Below are 23,179 nucleotides of genomic sequence, written 5' to 3'. Positions count from 1 at the left end.
CACCACACGGAGGATGAAGCCACCTGGGAGCGAGAGGAAGATTTGCTGAAGGACCACCCTCACCTATTTTCTAGCCAACCCGAATCTCGAGGGCGAGATTCATCTTAAGGGGGGTAGGTTTGTAACATCCCAAATTTTCAATTTGGAATGTTATACAATAGATCATCACTGCATATCATATTTATTTGCATTTTGGGTTGATCCTAGAAAGTCTACGCAACTCAAGGACCCTCGGAGAGAGTTGGGGATTTCATTATTTTCATTTTTGAGTTTTCTCAAATTTTGAAAATAGGATCATTTGATTTTATTTATTTTATCTTCAATTATTTCTATTATAAAATATGAGAGAGGGAATAAAATGACTTTCCCAAAATAAAGAAATATTGAGGATTTAATAAAAAATCAAATAAGGTTTTATTCTGGAGTTTTTCGTGGTTTTATTTGAATTTAGGAAAAATTGCATGTTTTCAAAAAAATTGCATTTCGGGCCAAGAAAATTTTCATCCTATTCTAAATATTTTATTTAGATGGTAAAAATTTGTTTTGGCAATTTTAGATTTTTATTTATTTTTCTAGAATTTTTCTTAGTTTCGGCGAAATTGTTTAAAAAAACCCCGCGCCCGACTGGGCCAAAGGCCCAGCCGAGCCAGGCCGGCCCGCCAGGCCACCGCCTCCCTCGCCGAGCTGCCGCCGGACTCGGGGAGACCGAGCCGGGCACGCCTCCGCCGCCGACCCCCTCCCCAAGCAAGGCCCCCCTCTCTTAAATAGCCACCCCGGGGCCCCCTGGGAGCCCCGAGTCGCCACCCGCCGCCGCCCACGCAGCCCCGCCGCACGCCGCCGCCCTGCTGCCGCCGCCTCGCTGCCGCCGCCCCGCCCCCGATGCTTCCCACCGGAAGCCCCGCCAGACCGAGCCGAGGTAGCCGCCCCGCCGCCCGGTTTTCTGAGAAAAACCGATTTGGTTTTTTTTAGAAAACCCTAGTTTTCGTTTTTTAAATAGAGTGGTTTTTTTGGTTTATTTATTTAGCGAGCGTTCGCTCGTCCATTCGTTTTAACAAACGCGTTCATCGTTTAGTTCCAGAAAACGAACGTTCATTCGTTATTCTGTTCGTCATTTTTCTTTTTCTCGGATTATTCCGCGATTATTTCTGATCACGATTTCTGATCCGATTTTCGTTCTAGTTTAACTTTTCGCTTGTTTATCGGAATCAGGCGACTCAAGCGCTTGGAGTTTCGTCTCGAAACCCTCTTTCCATTTAACCAACTCAAACAAGTTTTTGCCTCAGTAAAATTTGACCTAGATTTAGATTAGTAAACGGAGCTTGTTTCGTTTGCCGTTTGTCTTTCGTTGCTTCGTTTGATTTGATTCTTTTTGCCAACCGGAGTTCTTAAGTTGAACTATCTGGTTAGATCTCTTATTCGAGGTTTACCTATGCATTAGATGAGTACTTATTGTATGCTTGTTTGTTTGCGATAGAGTACCCGGAGTGCGCCGCTTGCTACTTCGAATCGCTAGGTTTCACGGATCATCAGCAAGGCAAGTAACACTTTGATCATACTTCCTATTACCCAGTTTTATTGCATTAGATCAATCCTCACACCATTGCATGATTAGGATCTAATTAAATTGTGGGTTTGGGAAGTAGATGAGGTAGTACCTATTACCTGTTTTATTATCAAACCTTTGGGAGTTACTTCTACGTTTGCTTATTATGCCATGCTATGCTAGTAGACGTGGATTGGGTGAGTGTATCCATGACAGATGTGAGATTGTTAAATTAATGGTTTATCTAAGGTGGCAACTTAAACACACATCTGGGTGGATTGAGGCACCTGGGTATTCCAGCGATTGCCTGTTTTTCTTTTGGACCGCCACCCAGGCTCAAAGGGATCATGAGATTATTCATACTAGAAACTTCCGTGTGCAGCCACAAGCTACTATGGGCTCTAGCATAGTTGACTAAGTCGTGAGAACTCTTACAGTGGTAGACTAGCAGATGTAGGGGATGTAGGTTGGTACGGTCTACCCGTTCGTAAGGTGCAAGCGCTTCTGAAAGACTATGTCTCGGTCATCCGTTTCTCAAACATCATGTAGTGCGAGAATCCCAACGGAGGAGATCGAGTCTTGTGGGGAAAAGTGCGCAAACCTCTGCAGAGTGTATAAACTAATCATGGTTAGCCGTGTCCCCGGTTATGGACATCTTGAGTATCTAGTACTTGGATTATCATGTGAATCTCATCATGTTACTCTAAATTAATTTTGTTGGGTTTTAATGATGATGCTTAATTGGGATTGAGATGGTGTCTACACTCTCAATGTTTAACAACTACCATGATAGTTAAATAAAATTTATTCCTTTGCAGTAGGGAAAAATTGGCTTTACGCAAAACTGTAACCATAGAGCTTTCCACCAGCCAAATATGCATGCAGTATAGTCTTATTCTTTGATTGCTCTCTATGTGTTACATTGCCAGCATATTCCATGTGCTGACCCGTTTCAGGCTGCAACGTTCATGTTGCAGACTTTTTAGACAACGAGTAAGGTGCCTTTAGGTAGTGGTTCTATACTCAGTGATGCCGTTGGAGTTGATGGACTCACTTATCTTCCAAGCCTTCTGTTGTTATCGTTATTAGATGGCCTTAAGCCATATTTTTTTGTAATAAGTTCTCTTTTGAGACGTTCAATGTAATAAGTGTGTGATTGCTACTCTATTATAAATCCTTCAAGTACTGTGTGGTGTCAGCATTACCGATCCAGGGATGACACCAGAGCACAGAGACTGGACCGTTTGGGGTCTGCTCGCTACATTTGGCCTAGTAGATTGATCTTTCTTGCAATGGGAGAAGTGCTTAGCTTTGGGTTCAATCTTGCGGTGTCCTTACCCAGTGACAGCAGGGGCAGTAAGGCACGTATTGTATTGTTGCCATCGAGGATAAAAGGATGGGGTTTATATCATATCGCTTGAGTTTATCCCTCTACATCATGTCATCTTGCCTAATGAGTTACTTTGTTCTTATGAACTTAATACTCTAGATGCATGCTTGATAGCAGTCAATGTGTGGAGTAATAGTAGTAGATGCAGATTCGTTTTGGTCTACTTGACACAGACGTGATGCCTATGTTCATGATCATGCCTAGATATCATCATAACTATGCGCTTTTGAAAGTCCAACTATCCCTGGGTGGTTTTGGTAATTCCTAACAACATATAGCTCATTGAGCTAATACTATTTCAAGATAAATATTTCAGGAAAGCTCAGTGATTGGCATGGCATGGATTAGAAATGTGGACCCCTCAAAATTCTAAGGACAAGAGATTGGCTCAAGCTCTGAAGCTCAAGACTCTACATTTTACCCTTTAGTGATCCAAGATCACATTGAGTCCATAGGAAAAGCCAATACTATTAAAAGGGGATGAGGTGTTGCTTAATGGGTTACTTTATCAAAATGCTTAGTGCTATGCTCCAAAACCCTCAACCACTTTCTCATATCTACATATGTCCCAAACCAAAAGTCAAACTCGGCCCCACCGAAACCTTCTATCCGGCGCCATAGAGTTCAGTTGACATAGCTGCTACCTCTTGAGCACTGCGTTGGTTTTCCATTCAAGAGGAAAGGGTGGAGCAGTAAAGCAGCGTAAGTATTTCCCTCAGTTTCTGAGAAACAAGGTATCAATCAAGTAGGAGACCACGCGCAAGTCACCTCGTACCTACACAAACAAATAAGTACCTCACAACCAATGCAATAAAGGGGTTGTCAATCCCTTCACGACCACTTGCAAGAGTGAGATCTGATAGATATAATAATGATAAGATAATTTTTTTGGTATTTTTATGATATAGATTGAAAGTAAATAAAGCAAAATAAACGGCGCAAGAAATAGCTTGTTGACGGGAGATTAATATGATGGAAATAGACCCCGGGGCCATAGGTTTCACTAGTGGCTTCTCTCAAGATAGCATAAGTATTATGGTGGGTAAACAAATTACTGTCGAGCAATTGATAGAAAAGCGAATAATTATGAGAATATCTAGGCATGATCATGTATATAGGCATCACGTCCGTGACAAGTAGACCGACTCCTACCTGCATCTACTACTATTACTCCACACATCGACCGCTATCCAGCATGCATCTAGAGTATTAAGTTCATAAGGATAGAGTAACGCCTTAAGCAAGATGACATGATGTAGAGGGATAAACTCGTGCAATATGATATAAACCCCATCTTTTTATCCTCGATGGCAACAATACAATATGTGTTGTATCCCTTTGTGTCATTGGGATCGAGCACCGCAGGATTGAACCCAAAGCTAAGCACTTCTCCCCTTGCAAGAAAGATCAATCTAGTAGGCCAAACCAAACTGATAATTCGAAGAGACTTGCAAAGATAAACCAATCATACATAAAAGAATTTAGAGAAGATTCAAATATTGTTCATAGATAAACTTGATCATAAACCCACAATTCATGGATCTCGACAAACACACCGCAAAAGAAGATTACATCGAATAGATCTCCAAGAGAATCAAGGAGAACTTTGTATTGAGATCCAAAGAGAGAGAAGAAGCCATCTAGCTACTAGCTATGGACCCGAAGGTCTGAAGTAAACTACTCACACATCACTGGAGAGGCCATGGAGTTGATGTAGAGGCCCTCCGTGATCAATGCCCCCTCCAGCGGAGCTCCGGAAAAGGCCCCAAGATGGGATCTCTTGGGTACAGAAGGTTGCGGTGGTGGAATTAGGTTTTCATGGTGCTCCTGGATGTTTGGGAGTACGTGGATATATATAGGAGGAAGAAGTAGGTCGGTGGAGCAACAAGGGGCCCACGAGGGTGGAGGGCGCGCCCCCTGCCTCGTGGCCTCCTTGATTATTTCTTGACGCCCACTCCAACTCTCCTAGATCACGTTCGTTGAGAAAATCACGTTCCCGAAGGTTTCATTCCGTTTGGACTCCGTTTGATATTCCTTTTCGGCGAAACACTGAAATAGGCAAAAAACAACAATTTGGGCGAGGCCTCCGGTTAATAGGTTAGTCCCAAAAATATAATAAAAGTGTAAAAATAAGCCCAATAACATCCAAAATAGATAATATAATAGCATGGAGAAATCAAAAATTATAGATATGTTGGAGACGTATCAATAGCCACTGCCACAAAACCCTAGTCTTTTCGGTCTCACCGATAGGGATCTCGGTCTCACCGTGATGGGATTGGAAACTCTCTGTTTACCTTCGTAACATTTCGGTCCAACTGAAATGAGTGATCGGTCCCATCGAGTTCTCAATGCAAACTCTCTGTTTCCCCTTCGTAACGTTTCGGTCCAACCGAGATGAGCAAATCGGTCCCACCGAGTTTGCCTGACCAACTCTCTTGGTTAGCATATTACCAAAATCGGTCCCACCGAGTTTGTGTAATCGGTCTCACTAAGATTACGTTATGCCCTCACCCTAATGAAATCGGTCTCACCGAGTTGACATGTCGGCCCCACTGAAAATCCTAACGTTCACATTTTGAACTAAATCAGTCCAACCGAGTTTCATTATTCGGTCCCGCCGAGTTTGGTGATTTGTGTGTAACGGTTAGATTTTGTGTGGGGGCTATAAATACCCCTCCACCCACTCTTCATTCATGGAGAGAGCCATCAGAACATGCCTACAATTCCATCATACATTTTTTAAGAGAGAACCACCTACTCATGTGTTGAGGTCAAGATATTCCATTCCAACCATATGAATCTTGATCTCTAGCCTTCTCCAAGTTGCTTTCCACTCAAATCATCTTTCCACCAAATCAAAATCAGTGTGAGAGAGTTGAGTGTTGGGGAGACTATCATTTGATGAAGCACAAGAGCAAGGAGTTCATCATCAACACACTGCCTATTACCTTTTGGAGAATGGTGTCTCCTAGACTGGTTAGGTGTCACTTGGGAACCTCCGTCAAGATTGTGGAGTTGAACCAAGGAGTTTGTACAGGCAAGGAGATTGCCTACTTCGTGAAGATCTACCCTAGTGAGGAAAGTCCTTCGTGGGCAATGGCCATGGTGGGATAGACAAGGTTGCTTCTTCATGGACCCTTCGTGGGTGGAGCCCTCCGTGGACTCGCGCAACCGTTACCCTTCGTGGGTTGAAGTCTCCATCAACATGGATGTACGATAGCACCACCTATTGGAACCACGCCAAAAATCTCCGTGTCTACATTGCGTTTGCTCCCTCCAAACTCCTCCCTTTACCTTCATGTGCAATGTTTTACATTCCGCTGCTATACTCTTATACTTGCATGTGTAGGTTGTTTGCTTGACTAGTGCTAAGTTGCTAAAATCTGCCAAGACTTAAAATTGGGAAAAAGCTAGATTTTTATTTGGTCAAGTAGTCTAATCACCCCGCTCTAGACATACTTTTGATCCTACAAGTGGTATCAGAGCTTTGGTCTTCATTTGCCTTGATTTCCATAGCTTTGGTGATCATATCCTTGGTTTCACAACCTAGGAGAGTATAGCGTCTAGCGAGGGAAATTACCACCGTAGAGGTCCTTACTTTGATGGTACTTATTTTGCTAGTTGGAAGCATAAGATGAAAGTGCATATTCTTGGACATAACCCCACCGTTTGGGCCATTGTGTGTATTGGCTTGCAAGGTGAATTCTTCGATGGGAGAGAACCAAACTGTGAAGCTACCGTGGAAGATTTGAAGATGCTGCAATACAATGCTCAAGCTTGTGATATTCTCTTCAGCGGATTGTGCCCCGAAGAATTCAACAAAATCAGCTGTCTTGAGAATGCAAAGGAAATTTGGGATACTTTGATTGATATGCACAAAGGTACCGACTCCGTCAAGGAATCCAAATTGGATGTGCTTCAAATTCAACTTGAAAAGTTCAAAATGAAGGATGGTGAAGGTGTCGTTGAAATGTACTCTAGGCTTGCTCTCATCACAAATGAGATTGCTGACCTAGGAAGTGAAGAGATGACCGATAGATTCATCATCAAGATGATCCTAAGAGCCTTGGATGGAAAATATGATACCGTGTGCACATTGATCCAAATGATGCCCAATTACAAAGATCTCAAGCCAACGGAAGTCATTGGAAGAATTGTTGCTCATGAGATGTCACTTAAGGATAAGGAAGAGCTTCACAGCAAGTCAAGTGGTGCTTACAAAGCCTCATGTGATGCTCCCACATCATCAAGTGAGAAACAAGCCTTCAATGAAGAATTGAGCCTAATGGTGAAGAACTTCAACAAGTTCTACAAGAGTAGAAGCGAGGAGAGAAGTTCCAAGTCAAGGTCCTACAATGACAAAAGATCTTCAAATCGTGAACGTAATTGCTACAATTGTGGAAGACCTGGACACTACTCCAATGAGTGTATGACTCCCTACAAAAGAAGAGAAGATTCTCCCAAAAGAAGAAGTAGAAGAGAAGAATCGCCACCAAGAGAGAGGAGTAGAGATGACCGGTATGAATGAAGAACATCACGGATAAGCAAGCATTCGGAAAGGAAGGACAAATCATCAAGGAGCTACACAAAACGAAGACGTCAAGCTCTTGTTGGTGAATGGGTATTCGGCTCTGACTCCGACAGTCACTCCGAGAGAAGTTATCACTCCGACTCCGAATATACTCAAGATGGAGGTGTTGCCAGTCTAGCACTTGTGTCAACCAACTCCTACAACATATTTGAGTCACGAAATGAAGGAATTGGAAGATGCTTCATGGCTAAAGGCCCAAAGGCATCACACCCAGAGTATGTTGATTTCAATAGTGATGAAGATGATTTGCTAGGTGATGATGATTTACTTGTTGACAATTATAGTGATTAAAACTATGATGAACTTGCTATTAATCATGCTAATCAAGATAAAACGAATGACGATGATAAGAAGGAGATTGAGTGTCTAACTAAAGAACTAAACACTCTTAAGTTAGCTCGTGAAACTACCTTGGAAAATCATCGAGAGCTTTTGAAGGCTAATGAAAAGTTACGCTTTGAAAAGCCCAACCTTGAGCAAGAGCATGGGTCCTTAAAAGCGATCAATGATGATCTTCGCAAGAAAAGTTATTCTTACATTGCCAAGCGTTTACTCTTGTCTACTTACATGCCACAAGTTAAATCTAGCAACAAGAGTAAGAAAGATTCTTCTTCTAGTAGTAACAATAATCATGCTAAATCCAATGTTGTTGCTTCTAGTAGTTCTCTTGATTCCACTAATGATTCTCTTAGCCAAGTTACACTTGAGCAAGAAAATAGCTTATTGAAGGGAATTATAGAGAAAGGTGTTTACAAGAGCCTTTTCGGAAGTAAGCAATTTGAGGAAATTGTACGCAAGCAAGGAAAACACCGGAAGAATCAAGGAATTGGTTTTGAACAAAAGTTCAATGCCAATGGAGTTGAGTGGGAAGAAGATCAATATCCCAAGACGAAGTTTGTTCCTCAACAAGAGAAGTATGATCCTACTTCTTTCCAAGGAACACAAGCTCAAGATGATCTTCCACCACAAGACCACAAGCAAAAAGGCAAGGACAAGCTTCAAGAAGAGATTGATGCATTTGAAGAAGCTCCCAAGGCCTTGGTCAAGTGGGTTCACAAGACTACATCAAGTACGACTACAACTCCAAGGATTCCCATCAAGATGGCGTGGATCCCGAAGAAAAAGAACTAGAGAGTTCTTGAGGGTGATTCCGCCGACATATTTCACTCATATCTTTTCGCAAGGACATGTGCAAACAACTTCCATATCTTGCACTAGTTCAAGGAGTCACAAACCCTCTTGTTAGTAAGACAAGGGACAAGGTAACCTAATGCTTTCATGGACATCATCTTATGTGAACATCACTCTATGTCTATGGATATCCTTGTTTGTTCCTTGTGGGACTAACCCGTGTAGGCATTGAAAGTGCAACTCACTCCAATGGATTGCTCCAGATGATCTACATCAACATTGAGCATCTACATCTTCAACACCTACATGAAGTCATCATCGACAAAACCCAAGGTTAGTTCATCCCTCTTAAGGGGGATATCACATCTAGGGGGAGCTTTACTCTAATCAATTGAGCTAAAGAAACTCTAATGGTGTGAACACAACAATGCTTTATGTAAAAGTGGTAACCCCACTTGTGCTTAAACGATGAGTATGACCTATGATCAAATGTTCTCATTTGACTCCTCGGTCAACATACTCATATATAGATGACCTAGTCATCGCCAATTGCGTGATAGATGCTAGAGTGTTTGTGCATGCTTTGGCACATATTTCATTTGCCATTTTATTGTGTGAGCATGTTGGTTGCATATTTTACTCATTCGAGGACATCCACTTGTTGTTTTGATTGTTTGGCTTTTCTCTTTTGCCAAGTGGATGGACAAGAATGCCTAAGAACCCCCTCTAGCTATCTATGCTTTTCTCGTCTCAAACTCTATTCATGCTACATCACATAGTTTGATCAAGTCAGATTCAAACCACTCCGTGTGAGGAGCACTCGGAGTCCCCGATTCGTCATAGACTTAAACTTCCAAAACCTCTTTGTGCATTTCGGTATGACTGAGTCATCCACGTCGGTCACACCGAGTTCACTAAGTTGATCTAGGTTTTCCATCTCAGTGCAACCAATTTGAACTTTTCGGTCACACCGAGTTGAAGTAACCGCTCGCGATTCTGCATCTCAGTGCCACCGAGTTGTTCCACTCGGTCACACCGACAGGGTCAGGATATATATACCCACGGGTGAGATTTTGAAAATTTCTTCAAACTCTTTAGCCCGCATGTGTGTCCTGCTCTGCCCCCTCAGGTCTCTGGATCATCTCCTCACTGCCAGCGACCTCCCGCCACTGGTTTCCATCGCCGTCAACGGAAATCTGGTCCACCGTTGCCGCTATAGTGAACCTCTACCGAACTAGGGTATGGGTTCGACTCTATGTGCTAATTCCTTAACTATGATTCATAGCACATTGCTTTGCCATGATCATGACCACGTATGCAAACAATCCATCCACTGAAAACTTCCTTTAGGTTAGATTGGATTTTAAAATTTAGGGTTAGGTCTTCGCCGAATTCATCTCAGACCGACCGAGTTGTAGAAATCAATCTCACCGATTTGGCTTAGGCCATAGCACATGCTTTTTTGATCTGACCGAAAATTTCAAATCGGTGTGACCGAGTTCGATTCTCTGTGAAACCCTAGCAGTCTCGGTGCCACCGAACTGTGACTCATTCTGACCGAGTTCACTAGTTTAGGTTCCAAAGGCTGCTTCGGTATCACCGAGTTCATCAAATTGGTAGCTCCAAAATGCTTTCTGTGGAGAACTAAAACTAAGTTTTTAAGTCATTTGTTTTGCAAAAACTCTGCACTTTGTGATGATCATCCACTCTACCTCATCTACATCTATTCATAGGGTTTGCTGTCAGTGATTGCCAAGATGTCCGACCAGAGTGACAATCAGAACAAATCTGAGGAACATGTGCAATTGAGTGAGGGTTTAGATCCCTCAAGCAGCTATGATGATGGCAGTAGAAGCACACCTAGTAACTTGCCCAAGGCAGCCACTAGAGCAAGGAAGAAGAGAACCTCATACTCTGAGGATGAAGACTATGTGGCTGTTGAGGATGAGGGCACCTCAAAGAGGAAAGTGCTGAAGAAGGAGTATGGCTCAGCTGCTACAACAAAGCGAGGGATGCACAAGAAGGCACCTGCCAAGAGAATGCCAACATCCAAGCCTAGGAAAGCAGCCTTGGAAGAAACTATGGAGTTCACTCTTGAACCCAAAGAGGCTGGAGAAGGCAAGAAGAGAAAGAGAGGGTCAAGAAGACCACTACAAGAGTCCTAGGGAGATCCTCCATGTTTAAGGATCCAGCAGAAGAAGAGGAAGAGGATGCTTCAGCACCCAAAGCTCGGAAGCTCATGGGAGATGCAATTAAGTCAGGGGCTGCAACATCAAAGCCCAAGTCTACTCCCAAAGCTCAAGCTCAGAAGTCAAAGCCCAAGAGAAACACTAGAAGTATTCCTGTTGAAGAGAAGAACGAGGCCCCAGTGCCTCAAGCTGAAGAAGAGGATGACGAGTCTCTTGTTTTCAGGAAATTGAAACCCAAGATCCCAGACCACAATGATGCTCATCCAGTGGCTGAAGACATGCACATCAGAAAAGATGCTAGACTGAGATTGTGGAGACAGTCTGATCCCTATGCTGTTAGGAGAAGGACTGCAGTTGATTACAGATTTCATACAAAAGAACATCAAGACTTCTATGAGACAATTTTTCTTGACAAGAAGCCCATTGTTTGTGACATGAGATGGGTTGATTAGGAATGCATCAAGGAGAAAGAAGATCACTTCCCAGGAGTATATGACAGATTCAAAGCATGTGGAGTAGATGAGTTTGTTGGACAAAAGCTCACAAAATGGAATGATGAGCTAATCATGCATTTTTACTCCACTGCTCACTTTTACCCAGATGGGAAGATCATATGGATGTATGAAGGTACTAGGTACCAATCCACTGTAGAAGAATGGGCCAAGCTGATCAATGCCCCGGAGGAACATGAGGATGACTTGGATGTGTATGCCAAGAAGAAGAAAGACCACAACTCCATGGCAAACATGTACAAAGAGATCCCTCATAAAGCTTTGGAGACTCACAAGCTTGGATCAGTACATTACTTATTGCCTGGTCTACCTACCATCAACTGGATCCTTAGGCACACATTGCTACCCAAGGCTGGAGATCACAAGATGGTTAGAGGACACTCCATCAACATGCTGAAAATCTTTGATGTCCCTCAAAAGTTCAAAGTCATTAGTCTGATTGTAGAGACAATCAAAAGGACAACTGCTGACCAAAAGAGAAGCTATGGGTATGCTCCACATATTCAGGAGCTCATCAATTCCAAGATGGGCACAGGAACATACTTGTTGGACAAGGAGCATCTACCCCTATATCCTAAATATGAAGACAATGAAGTTGTCATGAATGAGAATGAACCGTCATCAGCTCAAGCACAAGATGAAAGGATCGATATGGTTGACTAGAGGGGGGTGAATAGGCAACTAACAATTTTTAACTTTACTTTACCAAATTAAACTTTGCATCAAAGTAGGTTGTCTAGATGTGCAACTAGGTGAGCAACCTATATGAAGAAATAACAACAACCAAACAAGCAAGCAAGAGAAGTAACACTAAAGAGCTTGCCCAAGTAAAGGTAAGAGATAACCAAGAGTGGATCCGGTGAAGACGAGGATGTGTTGCCGAAGTTCCTTCCTTTTGAGGGGAAGTACGTCTCCGTTACAGCGGTGTGGAGGCACAATGCTCCCCAATAAGCCACTAGGGCCACCGTATTCTCCTCACGCCCTCACACAATGCGAGATGTCGTGATTCCACTATTGGTGCCCTTGAAGGCGGCGACCGGAACTTTACAAACAAGGTTGGGGCAATCTCCACAACTTAACCGGAGGCTCCCAACAATACCATGAAGCTTCACCACAATGGACTATGGCTCCGTGGTGACCTCAACCGTCTAGGGTGCTCAAACACCCAAGAGTAACAAGATCCGCTAGGGATAGGTGGGGGAATCGAAAATCTCTTGGTGGAAGTGTAGATCGGGGCCTTCTCAACCACTCCTGAGAAAATCAAAAAGTTTGATTGGCTAGAAAGATAGATCGGGCGAAAATGGAGCTTGGAGGATTAATGGAGCCTTAGGGGGAAGAGGTAGGTCAACAGGGAAGAAGGGGACCCCTTTTTATAGTGGGGGCAACAATCCAACCATTGCCCCACAAAACAGCCCGAGGGCGGTAGTACCGCTTGGGGGGCGGTACTACCACTGAGATAGCGGTACTGCCGCTCCAACTAGCGGTACTGCCGCGCAGAGGAGAGAAGCAGGGACCTGGACCCAGAGTGGTACTACCGTGGTGGTAAGAGCGGTACTACCGCCACTACTGCCGCAACTAGTGCCGCAAAACCCGACACGAGAAAACGAGCCCTCGAGTCGAGGCAGTAGGAGCTAGACAGGCCAGCGGTAGTACAGCTGCGGAGTCACGACGGTACTACCACTGCGGAGCGGTACTGCCACTTGTGACCCCTCAGCGGTACTACCGCTGGGTAGCACGATACTACCGCTGGGACCCAGACAAGACACACTGGAGAGAAAAAATCTCTCCATCAACGTGGAAGAGCTCTGAGGGTGAGAAGCGGATGTGTACGTGTTGATTCCACCCCAGAAATACCCCAGCGGACCCCCTCTTGATAGTACGGTGCCCTCTACACAACTAGTCCACCGAAAGAGCTACACCGTCTCGAATGACACTCTGAGGGGAAGAAATCATCTCGTGCCAAGGATGAATCTCTGAAATACTCAAAGAACACGATTAGTCCGCAAACACGTTGTCATCAATCACCAAAACCACATCGAGAGAGATATGCCTCAAAAATCCCCCCCTTTTTGGTGGATTGATGACAACTAGGGATTTGCACAAGGAAAAGAAAAAGTAAGAATACTTAGAACTACAAAATATAGACAGGCTCCCCCTGAATGTGTGCACCTAGTTAGTGGAGCCTTTGGAATGCAAGACACACACATCGGGATCAACACTCCCCCTATATTTTATACTCCAACAATTCTAAGCACATGATATATGAGAGTAGGGTATAAAACAGGACAAGCATGCAACTCATAAGATACTACAGTATTGAAAAGACATAAGTAATAAGGTAGCGCGATAGGGAGCATATGTCTCACACCATATGTCTAGAACTTAGGTCTCACAGGCACCAAACCAAACCAAACAAAGACAGCGAGAGAACACACGAGAAAACACAAGACACAAAGACACACTCGCAACATGGCAACAACACAAATCCCTAAACTCTCTCCCCCTTTGGCATCGAGACACCAAAAGGGAAAAGAGCGATGCTACGACTCCAGGTGATGGCAAGCTGAGGATCTCGAACATCACATCTCAGCGTGATCGTCTGCATCTCCGTCGTTGGTCGGAAACTGCTCGGTGTCTGAATCGTTCCAAGGGCAATGCTGGTGAATCCATTCCTCCTCTTCAGTGATCTGTCCCTCATAACCGCTGGCAACTGTCGCACCCAGGTGACGCATGAGCTCCTTGTGGTGCACTCTGGCCTGCTTCTCTGCCACATGAGTCATGTACTGACCATGGGACTCCATGCAGAAAAGCTTCTTCATCTTGCGTTTGAGCTTCTTTGCCTAAGACGGTTCTGCACTAGCGGGTCCAAAGTCCTCCTCGTGATCATCAGTTGCAGCCTCACCCTCAGCCTCCATGGCAGCAGCAGCAGTAGATGGACCCCCGGGTTTAGGCGCTGGAGTGCCCCAATTGTCCTTCTTCCTCAGACGCTTGATCTCATGAGAAACCAAGTCTCCAGTTTCCAGCAACACTCTGGGATAGACACGAGCCCAGGCCTTCTCAATGAGCCTCATAATGAATGGACCATATATCACGCACTTGCTCTCAGAAATGGCAGAGAGAAGTTTAGACCACATAACATGAGAAATGTCCAGGCTCTCTCCAGTGTTTGCTTCCTTCTCATGCTGGCAGAAAAGAAGCATGTCCATGAGATAGGAGTGAACCTGATCCAGATTCCTGATGCAAGGGAAGAGAGTCCCACGGAAGACATGATGAAGAACGTCCAGATACGTAGACAGCTCATAGGTTTCCTTCTTGGTCACTGGGTGAACCTTCACAGTGCAGTAGGGCCAAAGGGCTTGCTTGTGAGTGGATGTAGCATTGCGGTGAGGGCGGAAGCCTACTGGAGTCTGAAGCCCGTTATCTTCCACACCAAGTAACTCCATGAAGGCCTTCCACTTGACTGAAAGCAACTTGCCATTGGTCATCCAAGTCAGAGTCCTGTCGACATCAGTTCCAAGATGAGTGGTAGCATAGAATTGGGCCACCAAGTCTGCATCGAAATCCTTGTTGAACTGCATGATCCTGAGAATGTTCAGCTGATTACACATCTGAAAGGCTTCGCCAAAGTACTCAGGGTCCTTCTCCATGGCATCAGTGTCGATGGAGCGAACATCAACATAGAGATTCTTCTTGGCCTTGATCACATCAAAATAGATGGCAACTGAAAGTGGTTCCAGAACGGGCGGTTGACCAAAGTGGGATCTTGGTCCGCCTCATAGGGGTTGCGGCGACACTTTTCCCAAAACTCCTTGGCAGTCATCTCAGTCATAGTCTTTCCCTTTGGCTTGTTGGCGGATCTCTTCGACTGCTGAGGTGGTGGAGGAGCACTTGCGGAAGCACCTGCTGGTGGTGGTTGAGTGCTTGAGGAACCACCTGCTGGCTCAGAGGTGCGGTAGCGTTTGACGTTGCATGTCCGGGGTTGACACGGCGAGCTTGATGCTCAGGATGTTCATCACCTAGAACCAAACACAAGAACACGCAAAACACCCAGAAAGAACGAGCATAAGACAACAAACTCAACAAAAGGATCAAGGTATGGCAGGAACATGATGGAACTTGGCAGGCAGCGGTAGTACCGCTCCAAAGAGAGTGGTAGTACCGCTCGAGGCGAGGAAACAACACTTCCCTACTACCGTGGTCAGATCCGGCACTACCGATCTGCCAAATTCAAAAATATTCCTACCAAACTCTAATCTAGATAGTCTAGTTGCCTTCTCCAACCTACTCAAGCCTAGATTTAGCCAAAAATCTAGAGATGCAACCACCATTGCCCCTTAGACGCAAGATCTGAAAATGAGACAAAAGGAGAGAAGGAACAGGGGCAATACCGGCATCCATGGCAAGAGAACGAGGTGGGGATCGACTCCACCGAAGGAAATGGAGAGGGACGCCCCGAAGACGAAGATCCGCCAGATCCCTCCCATGGCGAGGTGAGGCTGGATAGAGGAAGAGGAATGAGGGGGTGAAGCAAATGGGTATGGGGGAGAAGAAACCTCCCCCTGCCCCGATATAAACCTCTAGTCCCGTCCCTCAGCGGTAGTACCGCGCACCACTAGCGGTAGTACAGCCCAGCATGCCACGGCAACTAAACAACACGGCTAAGCTCGAAAGAAAGAAAAGGCAAGAAGAAGAGAGAGCACACCAGCAAAAAGGCCAAGACACACCTCTTCAAGAGAGGGCGGTGGCTGAGGCCACCTATGTTTGAGTCAAGAAGTATGGCGCCGCGAAGATTTTAACCTTGGGCCCATGACCAAAACTCGTCTTTGAAACACAAGTACCATAAACAATAGCTAATGTGAAAGACTTGATCAATTTATGCATAATGGGGGGAGGGAGAGTTCATTGAGAGAACAACACTCCCCCTATGTCCATGCCTACATCTAAACTAGACAACAAATTGAGCATGGTGGGGTGTGCAAGGGTTCAAGTCACATTTCTTGAATCAATGATATTTAGCTCATGCCTTAACTCGCGAAATCTTGCTTCATCCAAGGGCTTCGTGAAAATATCTGCAAGGTTATCCTGAGTGTTGACATAGTTGAGCTCGATCTCTCCTCGCCTAATGTGATCCCGGATGAAGTGATACCGAATCTCAACATGCTTCATCTTGAAGTGTTGCACCGGGTTGAGAGAGATCTTGATGGCACTTTCATTATCACACCAAAGAGGCACTTTGTCACAAGTGACACTGTAATCCTTTAAAGTTTGCCTCATCCATAGAAGTTGTGCACAACAACTACCGGCCGCTACATACTCCGCTTCGGTGGACGAGAGAGACACACAACTTTTCTTTTTGGAAGACCAACTTACCAAAGAGCAACCAAGGAATTGGCACCCTCCGGAAGTGGACTTCCTATCCACTTTGTCTCCCGCCCAATCGGAATCCGAATACCCTACAAGCTTGAAGTTTGATCCTCTTGGGTACCATAAGCCAAAGTTTGGGGTATGAGCCAAATATCAAAAGATTCGTTTGACCGCCACGTAGTGACTTTCCTTAGGTGCAGCTTGAAACCATGCACAAATTCCCACACTCAACATGATATCCAGTCTGGATGCACAAAGGTAAAGCAAGGATCCAATCATGGAGCGATATACCTTTTGATCCACCTCTTTACCATTGGGATCTATGTCTAGTTGGTACTTGGTGGGCATTGGAGTGGAAGCCGGCTTCACGTCACTTAGCTTGAATCTCTTGAGCATGCCTTGAGTGTATTTGGCTTGGTTGATGAAGGTTCCTTCTCTTCTTTGCTTCACTTAGAACCCTAGAAAGAACTTCAACTCTCCCATGGAAGACATCTCGAACTTTGAGGTCATGAGAGCGGCAAATTCCTCATTGAAAGCTTTGTTAGGGGAACAAAAGATGATATCATCAACATATAATTGGCACACAAACAACTCCCCTTTGACCTTCTTAGTAAAAAGAGTGGGGTCGATTAGCCCAACTTCAAAACCACGGTCTTGTAACAACTCGGTAAGGTGGTCATACCATGCACGTGGGGCTTGTTTAAGGCCATAGAGTGCCTTATCGAGTTGATACACATGATCGGGAAAGTAGGGATCCTCGAACCCGGGGGGTTGCTTGACATAAACCAATTCATTAATAGGACCATTAAGAAAAGCACTCTTCACATCCATTTGTTGTAACTTAAAGTTATGATGAGAAGCATATGCAATCAACATGCGAATGGATTCAAGACGAGCAACGGGAGCAAAGGTTTCACCGTAGTCGATACCCTCGACTTGGGAGTAGCCTTGTGCTACCAAACGAGCCTTGTTGCGAATGATAATCCCATGGGCATCTTGCTTGTTCTTAAATATCCACTTGGTTCCAATGACATTGTGGTTCCCCGTCGGTCTTGGCACCAATCTCCACACTTTGTTGCGCTCGAAGTTGTTGAGTTCTTCATGCATGGCATTGAGCCAATCCGGATCTTTGAGCACCTCATAGACCTTGTGGGGTTCGACACAAGAGACAAACGCGTGATGCTCACAATAGTTTGCTAATTGTCTACGAGTGCTTACCCCCTTTCTTAAGCTTCCAAGCACATTCGTCATGAGATGATCCTTGGTGGAGAGCTTGGAAGCAACCTTGGCGGCACGACGCTCCAATTCCTCCTCGGGGGTGAGACAAGAAGTGGTCACTTGATCATCTTGAGCATCGTCTTGAGCTTGTTCTTGTTCTTGAACTTGCTCGAAGGAGAGAACTTGACCTTGGGCATCACTTGGTGTGTCAACACCGTCTTGAGCATGATCTTGCCCTTGGTCTTGTTCTTGAGGATGAGGGCCTTCATGTTGTTCTTCGGAAGCGTGTGGGCCTTGGGTTGGTGATGGCTCCACTTGAGTGGAGCATTGTCCTTCTCCTTCGGCCACAAGGGGTTCCTCAATGGGTAGGATAAAGCCAACACCCATTCTTCTTATGGCTTGAGGAGGAATTTCATCACCTACATCACAAGTGCCACTTTGCTCCACTTGGGAGCCGTTATTTTCATCAAACTCCATGTTACACGTCTCCTCAATAAGCCCCGTGGATTTATTAAGGACACGGTAAGCATGAGAGTTTGTAGCATAACCAACAAATATGCCCTCATAAGCTCTAGCTTCAAATTTAGACAACCGAACACCTTTCTTGAGAATGAAACACTTACACCCGAACACCCGAAAGTACTTGAGGTTGGGCTTGTTACCGGTGAGTATCTCATATGGAGTCTTGTTCAAGCCCTTGCGGAGGTAGAGCCGATTGGATGCATGACATACAGTGTTGATGGCTTCGGCCCAAAAGTTGTATGGAGACTTGAACTCCGCCATCATGGTCCTTGCCGCATCCATCAACGTCCGGTTCTTCCTCTCCGCAACACCGTTTTGTTGAGGAGTGTAAGGTGCGGAATATTGATGCTTGATCCCCTCATCACTAAGAAACTCATCCAAGGTGTAGTTCTTGAACTCGGTGCCGTTGTCACTTCTTATTGTCAAGATCTTTGCATTGTGTTGACGTTGTGCTTCATTTGCAAAGTCAATGACGGTTTGTTGGGTCTCGCTCTTCCTCTTGAAGAAATACACCCAAGTGTATCTTGAGTAGTCATCCACAATCACCAAGCAATACTTCCTACCCCCAAGACTATCGAAGGATGGAGGCCCAAAGAGATCCAAGTGAAGGAGCTCCAAAGGCCTCTTTGAGTAAATGATAGTCGTGGGAGGGTGAGCCTTCTCATGTAGCTTTCCTTCGATACAAGCACTGCAAGCACGATCTTTAGCAAAACTAACATTCGTTAGTCCACGGACATGGTCCCCCTTGAGAAGACTTTGCAAAGATCTCATATTGACATGGGCTAAACGGCGATGCCAAAGCCATCCCACATCAACTTTAGCCATTAGGCATGTCGCGGTCTTAGTGGGTCGCTCCGAAAAGTTAATCACATATAGACCGTTCTCGACATGCCCAACAAAGGCTACTTTAAGAGTCTTGCTCCACAAGAGGGCCACGGTATCGATATCAAAGAAAGTGGCAAAGCCCATGATTGCAAGTTGACGAACGGAAAGTAAATTGTATGCAAGGGACTCAACAAGCATGACCTTCTCGATCGTGAGATCATGAGAGATGACTACCTTGCCAAGTCCCAATACCTTAGAAGATGAGGTGTCACCCCACTCGACATTGGTGGGCATAGATGGAATCTTGTGCATGTCCACCACCAAGTCCTTGCTTCCGGTCATATGATTTGTAGCTCCGCTATCGAGCAACCATGATCCCCCACCGGAAGCAAACACCTACAAGAGATCAATGCTTGGTTTTAGGTACCCATTTTGTAATGGGTCCTTTGATGTTAGTAACAAGGGTCTTTGGAACCCAAATAGACCATTCAATGTACTCATGAGGGGAACCAACAAATTTGGCATATACATGCCCATCACTAGCCTGACATAACACATAAGAAGGATTAAAGTCGCTGGCTTTGATGGGAGGAGTGGCATTGCCCTTTTTGACACGCCACCCTTCGCATTGTTCTTCTTCTCCTTGGAAGCACTCTCTCCCTCCTTCACAAAGGTTTGCATGAGAGGAGGAGGTCGTTTGGTCTTGTCATTCTTCTTCTTGTTCTTGGACTCGGGCACGTACCCAATCCCTTCCTTGGCCACAACTCCCTTTTGGTTGGTCAAGAGGTCGTTGAGGTTCTTCTTGCCTTGTATGAAAGACGCAAGACCTTTCTCAAGATGCACCTTTAGCTTAGCGTTCTCCTCAACAAGATGCACATGCTCACAACACGGGTTAGTAGCATTTGCATTATCAATTAACATCATACGAGGAAAAGTGGCTTTTTCCTTGGTTAGCTTTACTTGAAGTTGATCATGAGACTCTTTGAGGCTAGCATGAGCACCCTTCAAGACCTTGTGAGCCTTGTTAAGTAGATCAAACTCCTCTTTGAGTCTAGCAAGATCAACCTCAACTTTGGCCTTCTCGGATTTTACCACACGAGAAACAACGAGAGCATGATCAAAATCTTTCTTTAACTTAGCATGATCAACGTTGTGTGACTCCTCAAGAGCCAAACGAAGACCACACTCTTCCTCAAGAGCATTGGAAAGATCAGAGATCTCATCGGCATAGTCATGACTGCCCTTCTATCTTAGAGATGGTATCTTCGTGACCCTTGATCATGTAATTGGCTTCACCAAGTTGTTCCAAGAGAGCAACAAAGTGCTTCTTAGATTTACCCTTAAGTTTGCCCATAAAGGCATCAAACTCATTCACCTCCACATTAGCTCCCTCATGTTCATCAATGCTATCCATCGAAGAAGGATGATTAATGATGGTAGTTTTGATGTTGGAGGTTACCTTGTTGGTGGCTTTAGCCATGGGGCATTTGGCGGTGATGCTCTCATTGGGTGAGTCGAAGAGAGACGCCCGTGGAGTCGTCGTTATGGCAATAGAGGCCATGGCAACCGACTCACCATCTTCATCATCGTCATCATCCTCATTGTACTCTTCTTGTACCACCAATGCCTTGGGGGAGTCTTCTTGGTGAAGTTGCTCTTGTTGGGGAACGACTTGGCCTTGTCCTTTCGGATGAGCTTGCCACCATTGTCTTCCCTCTTCTCATACGGGCACTCCGCAACAAAATGACTCACATTGCCACAATTGTAGCAAGTCCTTACACGTTTCTTGCTCTTCGTGCCACTTGAGTTGTTTTTGTTAAAGTTTGGCCTTGAGTTTTTCTTGCTCCAAGATTGCCTTGAAGCAAGTGCCATGTGTTTATGATATGCATACTTTGTATCTTCGGGGTTGCTCTCCTCTTCTTCCTCTTCTTCTTCTTCAACGCAGAGCTTGGCCTTCAATGCAAGGTTGGGCTTCTTTGCCCTTTGAGAACGAAGCACCGCATTGTCGGCGGTCTTGTCCAAAATGTTCATGGCCACAAACTCATCCAACACTTCGCTTGAGGTCAAAGTGTGGAAGTCCGGCCTTTGACGAATGACGGAGGACATGGCCTTATGGTAGGGCATCATTGCCTTGAGGAATTTGCGCTTGATCCAATTGTCATCCATGTCCTTTCTCCCGTGATCTCGGAGTGAGACCGCGAGTTTGGTTACTCTCCGATAAAGCTCACGAGGTTCTTCATCTTCTTTCATTGCAAACTCATCGGCCTCATCTTGCACCACTTCATAGTTGGAGCGTTGAATGCTTGCGCTTCCCCGGTAGAGTGAGACAACACAAAGCCATGCGTCTTTGGCCAAGGCGAAGGGCCGAAGATGAGGTAGATCTTCGGGTGGAATTGCATCTTGAATGATGAAGAGAGCATTCTCATTGAATTGATTATCCGCGGCTTCTCGAGGAGTGAAGTTGCTTGGATCATGCGGATAGAAACCTTCTTCAATGATTCTCCAAAGATTAGTGTTCACATGATTTAAATGACGTTTAAAGCGGTAAACCCAAGAATCAAAGTCCTCATTTTTCACAATCTTAGGGGGAGGACCGGCATGATTCAAATGAGTGGAAGGAACCGGTCCACCATAAACAAGTGGTGGTTCCACATGAGCAAAGATGCCGGTGCCATTCTTACCACTAGAAGAAGGAGCCTTTTCGCTACTAGCTTCCCCCTTATCGGAGGTAGCATCCGTCACCTTGTCGGTGGGATTACCCACTTTCAACGGTGCGGTGGATAGTTTAAGCCCTTCAAGGAATTTAGTAAACATGCTTTCAACCTCGGTCGTCATGGAGGTTTTCAATGTCTCCAAGGCCACATTGAACTCCTCACGAGAGACCGAGGTTCCCCCATCGCCCGTAGACGAGATCAGATTCACACCGGAGTGTTCCTCCACACCGTCTACGGTATCAACCATACTCTTCGGACGGTAAAGTCCTTAATAAAGAGATGAGGCTCTGATATCAATTGAAAGGATCGATAAGGTTGACTAGAGGGGGGGTGAATAGGCAACTAACAATTTTTAACTTTTCTTTACCAAATTAAACTTTGCAACAAAGTAGGTTGTCTAGATGTGCAACTAGGTGAGCAACCTATATGAAGCAATAACAACAACCAAACAAGCAAGCAAGAGAAGTAACACTAAAGAGCTTGCACAAGTAAAGGTAAGAGATAACCAAGAGTGGATCCGGTGAAGACAAGGATGTGTTGCCGAAGTTCCTTCCTTTTGAGGGGAAGTATGTCTCCGTTAGAGCTGTATGGAGGCACAATGCTCCCCAAGAAGCCACTAGGGCCACCGTATTCTCCTCACGCCCTCACACAATGCAAGATGTCGTGATTCCACTATTGGTGACCTTGAAGGCGGCGACCGGATCTTTACAAACAAGGTTGGGGCAATCTCCACAACTTAATAGGAGGCTCCCAACAATACCACGAAGCTTCACCACAATGGACAATGGCTCCATGGTGACCTCAACCGTCTAGGGTGCTCAAACACCCAAGAGTAACAAGATCTGCTAGGGATAGGTGGGGGAATCGAAAATCTCTTGGTGGAAGTGTAGATCGGGGCCTTCTCAACCACTCCCGAACAAATCAACAAGTTTGATTGGCTAGGGAGATAGATCGGGCGAAAATGGAGCTTGGAGCGTTAATGGAGCTTGAGGGGGAAGAGGTAGGTCAACCGGGAAGAAGGGGACCCCTTTTTATAGTGGGGGCAATAATCCAACTGTTGCCCCACAAAACAGCCCCGCAGAGGGCGGTAGTACCGCTTGGGGGGGCGGTACTACCGCTGAGCCAGCGGTACTGCCGCTCCAACTAGCGGTATTGCCGCGCAGAGGAGAGAAGCAGG

This window comes from Triticum aestivum, chromosome 3A (genome assembly GCF_018294505.1).
Source record: "Triticum aestivum cultivar Chinese Spring chromosome 3A, IWGSC CS RefSeq v2.1, whole genome shotgun sequence".
In the NCBI taxonomy this organism is placed as follows: Eukaryota; Viridiplantae; Streptophyta; class Magnoliopsida; order Poales; family Poaceae; genus Triticum; species Triticum aestivum.
This window is presented reverse-complemented; position numbering follows the sequence as displayed.